This window comes from Acomys minous, assembly GCF_964271855.1.
Source record: "Acomys minous genome assembly, chromosome: 4".
NCBI lineage: Eukaryota > Metazoa > Chordata > Mammalia > Rodentia > Muridae > Acomys > Acomys minous.
The window spans coordinates 100,602,074-100,613,764 of record NC_140486.1 but is presented as its reverse complement, the minus strand read 5'-3'; the positions used below and the strand labels follow the sequence as shown (position 1 = coordinate 100,613,764).

Sequence of the window (11,691 nt, the reverse complement as noted above, 5' to 3'; positions counted from 1 at the left end):
AAGTTTAAAACTTCAAACATACAAACATAGGCATGAGATTCAAAAGCTCTGCTTAGAACCAACCATGTGTCACTTAGTGATATGGACACGTTAGGTTAGGGAGTTTCAGTGTTGTGCAAGCCTCATGGTATAGTTACACTAGCAGATCAGTGCGTTCAATTGGGAAGTAAAAATAATCTTACCTCAGTAGTGTGTGCTGGCTTAGGATGAAAGAAGCCTTGGGTTCTGTCCCCAGCACTGCATAAACAGTGTGGAATGGTGTAAGCCTGTAATGCCAGATATTCTGAGAATGTCAACACTAAAATAGCTCTTACTTCAAGAGGTTAAGAGGGACCAAATATGTGACCATAGTCAGAGAACACCAATATAGGTTATCCAAAATTCCAACATGTAAACATTTATCGAGGGTTGATTTGGTTTGGTTTTTGTTCTAAAGGTCTCACCATATAACTCTGGTTGGCTTGGAATTCAATATGTAGACCAGGCTATCCTGGAACTGACAGAGCCCCGCCTGCCTGTGCCTCTGAAATTAAAGGCATGCATAATAAAAAAAAAAGGCATGCATAATCACACTAAGTTGAAGAAGTTTCTATACTGACAGACACCCCTTCCCCCAAAAAAATCATAAGTCAAGGCACTTTTTATTTTATTTATTTTTCTTTGTTTTTTGAGGCAGGATTTCTTTGTGTAGCCTTGGCTGTCCTGGACTCAAATTGTAGACCAGGCTGGCCTGGAACTCAGAGAGATTCCCCTGCCTCTGACTCCCCAAGTTCTGGAATTACAGGTTTGCCCTACCACCCCCAGCTCTCAAGGCACTTTTTAAATGCTTTGTTGGAAAAACTAAGTAGGCAGTTACAACAAAATGTAGACATTTCAGCCATAGGCCTCAGAGGCTGCCTTGGGTTATTATAAAGGTTTTATATGGCCAGGCATGGTGGCGCACACCTTTAATCCCAGCACTTGGAAGGCAGAGGCAGGAAGATCTCTGTAAATTTGAGACCAGCCTGGTCTACAAAGCGAGTCCAAGACAGCCAAGCCTACACAGAGAAACCCTGTCTTGAAAAACCAAAAAAAAAAAAAAAAGGTTCTGTTAGTCACTGAATGTTAGGACAGACACAGAGGTAGGCAAGAAATGGCTATTTAGGGGGTTGAAGACAACCCAAGATAAACTGTGATTAGGCACTGGACTGGCAAACATTCCAACCTCAACACAGTCATTGACGTTCTTGTCCATTATCAGCTTTCTCAAAGATTCAGGTGAACACACAATTTCCTTCTCAGAACTTTCATTCAGGAGTAGAAGCAGAAGTATCAGGCTTTTCCTCAGCTACACAGCAAGTCTGAGGTCACCTGGGCTGTGGAGACCCCACCGCAAAACAAATAGCGATGTTTGTGGACCTGCCATCATATGTGTGACCTCATCATGTGGACCTTCATCATCACACTTCATAAGGAGGTGGCTCTAAGCTCATGTGACGGTGTATACTTTGATATTGCTAGACTGGGGACTTAGTTCCTGTTGTCCCCACCCCTCATGACTCATGAAAAATGCAGCAGAGGCCAGGCTGAGTGACACATCCTTAAAATGCCTATATTCAGAAGGCTGAGGTAGGAGGATCTGAGGTCAGTCCAGGACTCAAGGTGAGAATCAGTCTGGGGAGGCAGGGATGGGGGTGTGGGGGAGAGGTTCCCAGGGGACTGGCAAGATGGCTCTGTGGGTAAAGGCACTTGCCACCAAGCCTGACACCTGAAATCTGTTCCTGAACCCTTATATCTGAAGGTGAGAGTAGGCCCGGCCCTGCAAATTATCTCATGACAACACACACATGAGTTTTAAAAGGTTTTATTATTATTATTGTTTGTAATTTCAATTGGCTACGTGTGGTAGTATATACCTTTTGTTCCAGGACTCAGGAGGCAGAGGCAGGTGGGTCTTTGTGAGTTTGAGGCCAGTGTGGTCTACATAGCAAGCACTGGGCCAGCCCAGGCTACATGTTGAGACTCTTATCTAAAAAAAAAAAAAAGAGTTCAGTAGATATTTTCTATGGAACAGCTGCCTGGGTTGTGTAGTTCCAAAGTCCACTTCCCACTAAGCACAAAGGCTGCTGGGAAGGAGAGCACCTATGTGTAAAATACTTATCTTGAACTAATAGCTGCAAATCAATATCACCTCTAAGTGTTTTTCACAGCTTGTTAACACTTTCCCCTTGATTTTTTTTTTTTTTTTTTTTTTTTTTTTTTTTTTTTGGTTCCTCTTTCGTTTTCTTCTGAGACTAGGCCTTGGCTGTCCTCACTATGTAGACCAGGCTGGCCTTGAACTCAGAGATCCACCTGTCTCTGCCTCTACTGGGAGTAAAGACACACACCACATGACTGGCAACATTCCCCCTTTTAAATTGTTTTAAATTACATTTATTCTCTCTCTCTCTCTCTCTCTCTCTCTCTCTCTCTCTCTCTCTCTCTCTCTGTGTGTGTGTGTGTGGGCGTGTGTGTGTGTGTGTGTGCGCGCGCTCGCGCACGCGTGCATGTGGGTGGGTGGCTGCCTGCAACAAGACACCTCCACTGGCTTCAAGGACTTGCAATCCTGCAGCCTTCCAAGTGTTGAGTGCTGCGATTACAGGTGTGTGCCGCCACATCAGGCTCACTTTGGCTTTTTGAGTGGACAGGGACTATAATGAAAACTGCAGGTAGAAACTGAGTCAGACGGAGGCTGAGCATGCAGGAACAGCTCCATACCCCCAGCTCTAGGCATCCCTACTCTAGTTAATACAACTCTGGCACAGTTCACCCTCACCAAGAGCACCATTTAGGCAAGAATTTGCCAGGTAGGCGAGGCTGCTGAACCAGCTAGTCCCAAAACCTGTTTCTACCTCCCTAGGACTGGGATTAAATTACAAGCGTGGTGGAGCATGCTTGTAATTCCAGCACTCGGGAGGCAGAGGCAGATGGATCACTGTGAGTTCCAGGCCAGCCTGGTCTACACAGGGAGTCCAGGACAGTCAGAGCTCTGTTACATAGAGAAACCCTGTCTCAAAAACCAAAAAATGAAAAATAAGTAAAATAACTAAATTCAGACCCTTGTGCTTGCGTAGCAAGTACTTTACCAGCTGTGCTGTCTTCCCACCCTGGAGTCAACTTTAAAAACACATCAAAGGCTTTAGTCAATAAAGTTCTTCCTGTACAAGCATGAAAACCTGAGTTTACATCACCACCACCCATATAAAAGCCAGATGTAGTGGCACATGCCTGTAACTCCATTGCTGGTTATGTGGAGACAGGCCAAACAACAACAAAAAGTGTGTGTGTGTGTGTGTGTGTGTGTGTTTGTGTGTGTGTGTGTGTGTGTGTGTAGCTACTATTAGGGGAAGAAATTGGATATCAACCCACAGGTAAATGGACTCCACCCCAACACACACAATAACATATATAACTCACACAGGCAGTATGTATATTTATTTGTGTAGCAAGATATAATTTAAATGGAAATTACATGGGAGGACTGGCCTAGCTCCATGGACAACCCCAACCTTTCAGTGTGCTCCCAATTCCCACTGACTATAGACCTCCTTTTAGGAATTCTTCCCCCAAGAGAACTCGGCAGAGAAAGCTCAGTTCTGTTGCTCAATTTTGGTCTCTCCATTGCCACAGGGATAGAATCTTAGGTGAGTTTTGCAGCCTACAAGATTTGGCAAGCCACACTTAGGCAGACGAGTAGATTCCCCCCCATTCCCCCCCCCCCCGCTGCCCCCCTCTCTCTCTGTCTTTGAGTTCAAGACCAGCCTAATCAACATGCGAGTGGGGCTTTAGCTGTGCCCTGCCAGCTTTGGAAAAGCAAGACTCTTGGTTAAAAGCCATCAGTGGAGAGCTGGGTAGGTGACTACATCTATAATCCCACTAGATAGAGGCAGAAAAGTCTAGGAGTTCAAGGTCATCCTATGCTGCATAGCCAGTTCAAGCTTAGCTGACCTACCTAGCAGACTGCCTCAAAACAAAGAAACAAACAAAACTCAAAAATAACAAGAAATTCTATTTTGCATTAGTATGCCCCCATTATCTCAGGCAGCTTTTTGGAATAGTTACCCTAAAAATAGTATTCGTTGTTTATCTGGAATCCAAACTCACCCGGGTGTCTGGCATTTCTCCGACAATCCCACAATCCTACTGGAACAGAAAGTCAAATCAGGAAGGGGTGGAGAGCGAAAGATACCAGGCTGAAGTTTATTTCCTGAATGGTCTGACGGGGAGGGCAGGGGAGGGTCCAGGGAACCTGCTGAGGAATGGGAGAGTGGGTCGGCAGGCAGTTTTCTCAGTGGTGCTGCTTCCTCCAGTCCAGCCGCAGGCGCCGGAATTCGTTCCGCAATTGCCACGGCAGCTTTCCTGGAGTTTCCACCCTGTGAGGCTTTGCTGTTTGTACCCACTTCCTCACAGAAGGTGATTTTCTTCTCCCTGGACCAGAGAAGAAGTCCATTCCTCTACCCTGCCTGGCCCTGCCCCCTCACCTGAAGGACCAAGAGTGCCCTGCAGCTCATAGGTGGGGTGGGGACCCCAAGTGTGAATGACACAAGAGGAGAAGAGAGATGGGGTTCTTCCTCCTACAGATTAGCCTTGTTTTTACTTCACAAAACAAATACCTTTAATCCTGGCAGAGACAGGCAGATCTCCCAGTTTGAGGTGAGCTTAGTCTAAAAAGCAAGTTCTAAGACTGCCAGGGCTAGCTGGGCATGGTGACACACACTTGAAATCCTAGCACTTGGGAGGCAGAGGCAGGTGGATCTCTGTGAGTTGGACCAGCGGTCTACAAAGTGAGTCCAGGACAGGCAGGGCTATTACACAGAGAAACCCTGTCTCAAAAAACCAAACAAATAAAAAAAGACTTAGAGAGAGAGGGAGAGAGAGAGAGAGAGAGAGAGAGAGAGAGAGAGAGAGAGAGAGAGAGATGCTTATTGAGCAATTACTATGTTCCAGGCAGTGTTATAAGGTTTGGACAATCAAGTGACAATTTAGGTGAAAATGTGCATACTGGCAAGGAAACAATAGGCATTAGATGCCAAAACTAACTAACTAACTGATAGAGCTCACTCCATCTTTAACAGAAAAGAGGAAAAATTCTGTTAATAAATTATTGGGTTGTTCTGGCTGTGATGGTACATGCCTTTAATCTTGTATACTCAGGAAGCAGATACAGGTGGATTGCTATCAGTTTGAGGCTAGCATCATCTATATAACAGATTCCAGGCCAGCCATGGCTACGTCATAAGACTTTGTCAGAAAAACAAAATAAAACACATTAGGTTTCATTGATTTTAAAATTTAAGATGCTGGCAAAGGGAAGGAGGGTGAGACCAGGAGAATAGGAGGGAGGGGGTTATGATCCAGATGTAAAGTGAATAAATTAATTAATTTTAAAAAAATAAATAAAATTTAAGTTGCACTGATTGTAAATTAGAAATTATTATTGCATGCTTGGGAGGAAGAGACAACTCTATGAGTTCAAGGCCAACCTGGTCTATGTATTGAGTTCCAGGACAACTAGAGATACATAACAGAGAGAGCCTGTTTCAAAAAATAACAATCACACACACACACACAATAACATTATTGTTAACAAACATTATTTAGCCCCCCCCCCCTTTTTTTGTATTTCAAAACAGGGTTTCTCTGTATAGGCTTGGCTGTCCTAGACTCTCAATGTAGAGCAGGCTAGCTTGGAACTCACAGCCATCTGCCTGCCTCTGCCTCTCCTGAGTGCTGGGATTACATGCGTACACCACCACACCTGAATATTTAGCACTTTCTTTGTTTTGTCTTGGTTTTTCCTAGACAGGGTTTTCCTGTGTTGCCTTGGCTGGACTCGATTTGTAGACCAGGCTGGCCTCGAACTCACAGAGATCCACCTGCCTCTGCTGGGATTAAAGGCATGCGCCACCACTGCCAGCCTGGTTGTGCCGTTGCTGCTGTTTTGGATGTTGTTGTTGTTGTTGTTTTTGAGCTTTTGTTTTTATGGCCCTAGCCTTGCCCTGCAGGGCTGGCTGTTAGGCCTGGCTCCTCTTCACCCACTTCTAGAAATGGATCTGATGTTATCATCCTGCTTTTTCCACCTCTGGTTACTCAAGCCTTAGGTGATTCCATTTATACCAAAAGGCATTATGAACAGTCCTGTGGTGCCAGGTAACCCAGACCCAAGTGGAAATGGACATGAGCTATGGAATGAGGAAGCTGGAACCTGTCTGGCTCCACTGAGGCACGGCCAGGGCCAGGGTACGCTTTCCATCTCCTCTGACCATCAGATTTGTGGGAGGTGCTTGTGGAAAGAGAACTTGCAGATCCCCCTTGGGGGGGATGTTTCCCTCCAGACTGAAAGCCAGCTGTAAGCTGAGGCCCCAGGGGAGTCACTAGCCAACTCCAAGTTACAGTCACTCATGGCTGTGGGCCCTTGGGGACAGTCCTTAACTACTCTGAGCCTTGGTGGCTTTGTCTGTACAAAGATAGGTAATAATAGAATGTGTTTGTAAGGATTAAAAATAGGAGCTGTCAAGTGCTTGGGGCAAGGTTGAAAAGTCACTTGTTACAAGTTAGTGGCGCAGAGATGGATTTGAACTCAGCCTGGTGCTTCAGTATTTAACAGGACCTGCTGGGATGGATTTGTCCAGGCGAACGAGGGTTCTCAGCAGGGCCAGGGTCACACTGGACCCTTGTACCCTGCCCGGTGCCACCTTCTATCTTGGTCAGGCCTGTTTGGAGTGTTCAACACCTGGTTTCCCCCCCCTGAGTGCACAATGCTTCTTCTGCCCTTAGGCTATGGATGACCTCTTTCATCTTTTGCCCCTCGCCTCCCAATCAGGAACCTCCCTTTAACATTCTTTGCACACATCTAAGATATTTGTTCTCTGAGAAAAAAAGAGCCAACCTCTCCACTTGCTTCTCGCCCAGGCCTGCACTGTGTTCCCAGCATCCCAGATTCCTACCACCGTCCCTAGCTTTGCAGTTCTGCAGCCGCTCTGCCTCTAACAATTCTATGACCACATCAGGGGATTGAAGCTGGGGATTAAAGCCAGGGTCTCACATATGCTAGGCAAGTGTTCTTCTGTACAGCTGTACCATGGCCTCACAGCCTCTTCCTCCTTGTCCCTTAAAAAAAAAAAAAAGATTTTTTGGTTTTTCTTTTCTTATTTTATTTTATTTTATGTGCATTAGTGTGGTTACAGACAGGTGTGAGCTGCCATGTGGGCGAACCTGGGTCCTTTGGAAGAGCAGACAGTGCACTTAACTACTGAGCCATCTCTCCAAGCCTAGTTTTTCGAGACAGGGTTTCTCTGTGTAGCCTTTGCTGCCCTGGACTTGCTTCGTAGACCAGGCTGGCCTTGAACTTACAAAGATCCGCCTGCCTCTGCCTCCCTAATGTGATCTTCAATTAGATAAAAAATGGGACAAAAATTTACACTAACTGCACTTGAAGTAGCCCAGGCTGGCCTTGAACACACTATGTAGCCTAAACCAGCCTTGAGTTCTTCATCCTCCTCCTTCCACATCCCAAGTGCTAGGGTTACACGCATGGGCCCGCTAGATCATCTCCTCATTAGTTTGCTTTTTTCCCACAGGCACCCCCTGCCCCACCCTACCGCACCCCAGTGGCGGATGCCATTGACATCCAGATAATATAAAGTCAGATCCAGGCATGACCACTAGATGGCATGGTCTAGCTATCAGTGCTTGACAAGACTATAGGCACCAACAACTTTGGAGAGACCTGGATGGTACATTAACTCAGTGCTTTCAATGCTGTGCCCAAAATCAACTAGAGGATCCCAGCCAGAATTAGCAAAGATAATAAGACAGACTAAATAAAGGTGCACTATTTCTCAGTTTAACTTGGTTTCCAGTTTATTTACTGTATGTGGCTACTGTGTAGCTCTAGGTGTAAAATGTAAATTCTCCCTTCAATCTAAGCTTTATCAGGGCATCATACCAGGAAGAGATTCGTGTTAAAATGCTACAAAGGGCTACCAAGATGGCTCAGCAGGTAAAGGGCTTCCTGCCAAACCTTGGCTAAAGTTTAGCCCCTGGAAACCACATGGTAGGTAGGAGAGACGCGACTCACCAAAGCTGTCCTCCGACCTCCACAGGAGCACTGTGGCACGTGGACACATGTGCAACACACACATGCACACACCCCCGCGCGCGCGCGCGCGCACACACACACACACACACACACACACACACACACACACACAAGGTTTTTCCCTTTTTAAAATTAGTATTTTGAGAGTTTTGTTTGTTTGTTTGTTCTGTGAAAGCTCCTTCAGTTTCTTCCCTGCACTTCCTGCTGTTTGTTAAAAACACCATGGCCAAAAGCGATTTGGGAAGAAAAGGGAAGTCAGGGCAGGAACCTGGCTAGAAACTGGAGCAGAGACCAGAGAAGAATTCTGCTCGCTGACTAGCTGTCATGCTCAGAAAGATCATAGCTCAGAAACGTCAGTGACCTTTCTTTAAACAGCTGAGGCCCACCTGCCTAGGGATGGTACTGCCTGTAATGGGCTGGGCCCTCCTGCTTCAATTAGCAATTAAGAAGATGCCCCTCAGACGTGGCCACAAGATGGGCAGCTGACAGCGGCAACCCCTCAGTAGACCCTCCTTCTTCCCAGGTGTGTCAAGTCAACAACCAAGATCAGCTTCAGTTTGTTTCTGTGCTTGCGCTGTTCGGAAGGACTCACTAAGTTGTCCGGAGCGGCCTTGAACTCATCTATAGGCCACACAAGCCTTGAACTCGAAATCCTCCTGCCTCAGCTTCCCCCAAAGCTGGGATCATAGGCCTTTGTCATCGGTTGTGGCTTCTCACTGTTTTTATTTTTATTTTTTTATCATTATTATTTTGTTGTTGTTGTTTTTTCGAGACAGGGTTTCTCTGTGTAGCCTTGGCTGTCCTGGACTCACTTTGTAGACCAGGCTGGCCTCAAACTCACAGCGATCTGCCTGCCTCTGCCTCCCGAGTGCTGGGATTAAAGGCGTGCGCCACCACGCCCAGCTTCACTGTTTTTAGATGCTTTAACATCTAAGGGTTCAGCATAATAGCAGTGTGAGAGGGCAGGAAATTTGAAACTGACCTGAACTTCCAGTGAGATCCTGTCTTCAAAATAAATCCTCCACTGGATGTGGTAACTCACACCTTTAATCTCAGCACTAAGGAGGCAGAGGCAGGGGAATCTCTGTAAATTGGAAGTCAGCTTGATCTACAAATCGAGTTCTAGGTCACCCAGAGCTACTTGTAAAGAATCCTGTCTTTAGGGAGGGAAAATAATCTCCATAGTTAAAAAGTTAATTTTAAGGGGTGGAAAGATGGCTCAGAGGTTAAGAGTACTACTGTCTGCTCTTCCAAAGGTCCTGAGTTCAATTCCCAGCAACCACATGGTGACTCACAACCATCTATAAATGAGATCTGGTGCCCTTTTCTGGTGTGCATGCAGGCAAAGCACTGTGTATATATGATAAATAAAGAAGTGTTTTAAAAATATTTTTAAAAAATTAATTTTAGAAGCAGAGCATGGTGGTGCATGCCTGTAATTCCAGCACTGGGAGGCAGAGGCAGGTGGATCCTGTGAATTCAAGGCCAGCCTGGTCTACAAAGTGACTCCAGAACAGCCAAGGCTACACAGAAAAACCCTGTCTCAGAAAAAAAAAAGTTAATTTTAGGGGGCAGTGGTGACACACACCTTTAATCCAAGCACTCAGGGGACAGAGGCAGGCTGATCTCTGAATTTATCTTGGCTGGGGCCAGGGAAGGCGGAAGTTAATGTTAAAAGAAACAGAAAGCCACGTGTGGTGGTACACGGCTTTAATCCCAGCAGCTGGGAGGCAGAGGCAGGTGGATCACTGTGAGTTCGAGGCCAGCCTGGTCTACAAAGTGAGTCCAGGACAGCCAAAGCTACACAGAGAGACCCTTTCTCAAAAAACCAATAAATAAGTAAATAAAACAGAAGAAAAAAATGAGCATAAGCAAAGAGAAGGGACTTCATCTAGATGAGTGCTCTGAGGAAGCATCTATGATAATAGACCATGTAAGGGTAGCCTGAGACTGAAGGAGAGCTGTGTGTGTGTGTGTGTGTGTGTGTGTGTGTGTGTGTGTGTGTGTGTGTGTGTAGTGGAGAAATCTCTATCTTCACACTTGAGCATATGGTCCCCGACCAAACTCCCACCACGTTTTGTGTTTGTGTGTGTCTGTGTGTGTGTGTGTGTGTGTGTGTGTGTTTTGAGTCATGGCTCAAAATGGACTCATTTTGTAGACCTGGCTGGCCTTGAACTCATAGAGATCTGCCTGCCTCAGGTGTTTGTTTGTTTGTTTTTTAAGATCTAGCCAATGGTCAGAACATTCTCCACAGTAGAGTGTGGAGAGTGGGATATGACTTTCTCACATACTCTGGTGCCTCACCTTTGACCATGTCCCCTGGAGGGAGAGACCTGGTGGCACTCAGAGGAAGGACAGCAGGTTACCAAGAAGAGACTTGATACCCTATGAGCATATACAGGGGGAGGTAATCCCCCTCAGGCACAGTCATAGGGGAGGGGAATAAGGGGAAAATGGGAGGGAGGGAAGAATGGGAGGATACAAGGGATGGGATAACCATTGAGATGTAACAAGAATAAATTAATAAAAAAAAGGAAAAAAAAGGATTTATTTAAGTATATAGTGTTTTGCCTACATGTACACCTGCTTACCAGAAGAGGGCACCAGATCTCTTTTTATAGATGGTTGTGAGCCACCATGCGGTTTCTGGGAATTGAACGCAGGACCTTTAGGAAGAACAGCCAATGCTCTAACATTGGGATGAAGAGTCACCCTAATTACTTAGCAACTTTGAGGTGAACTTCGACTACATGAGTCACTGTTTCAAAATAAAAGCACTGAAGGGCTGAAGAGATGGGTCAGTGGTTAAAAACACTTGCTGCTCTTGCAGAGGACCCAGGTTTGGTTCCCAGCACCCACATGGTGGCACACAATTACTCCAGTTCCAGGGGAGTTCCAATACCTTCTTTTGACTTCCCTGGGTACCTGGCACACACATGGTACAAATACATACATGCAGGCTAAACACTCATACACATAAAATTAAATAAATAAATAAATCTAAACAAACAAACAAAAACATCAAATCAAACAAAACAGCACAACCCCCAAATAAAAATAAAAGCATAAACGGGTGTGGTGGCGCACACCTTTAGTCGCAGAACTCAGGAGGCAGAGGCAAGCAGATCTCTGAGTTCGAGACCAGCCCAATGTCTTACCTTGGTTAGGAAGCAGCCTATCAGGTGGTGCTAGGGTAATTATCCAGGTTTGGTTCCCAGCCACCTGTGTGGTGGCTCAGCTGTCAGCATAGTGCGACTGCAGAGTACAGATTTCAGGTCCACTAAAACCAGAACTGAGTCCAGCCTCTCACTTACTAGCTCTGTGAAGGAGTAAGTCACTCAGCCTGTCTGAGCTTGCTCATCTCCAAAACAAGAAAATGTCATTGTTGTCCTTATAGAGTTGTCATGGTGATGAGTAACACATGTTTCATGGAGGCCTTCTGTTTAGCAGAGTCTACACTCATGCTTTTCCTTTCCCATGACTGAACATTTATTACACTCCAACTGTCAAGCAAGGTGCTAGGGGCTTGGTGTGTGTTGGGGTGTTGGGTACCAGGAAAGAGGAGTGCAGCA

At 45.8% G+C, this 11,691-nt stretch overlaps 1 protein-coding gene across 1 annotated transcript in view; it reads left to right on the top strand.

The window, feature by feature from the left end:
• PNKD (PNKD metallo-beta-lactamase domain containing) overlaps positions 1-11,691 on the top strand; it is a 71,927-nt gene that overhangs the window by 20,843 nt on the left and 39,393 nt on the right. The window lies entirely within an intron of this gene.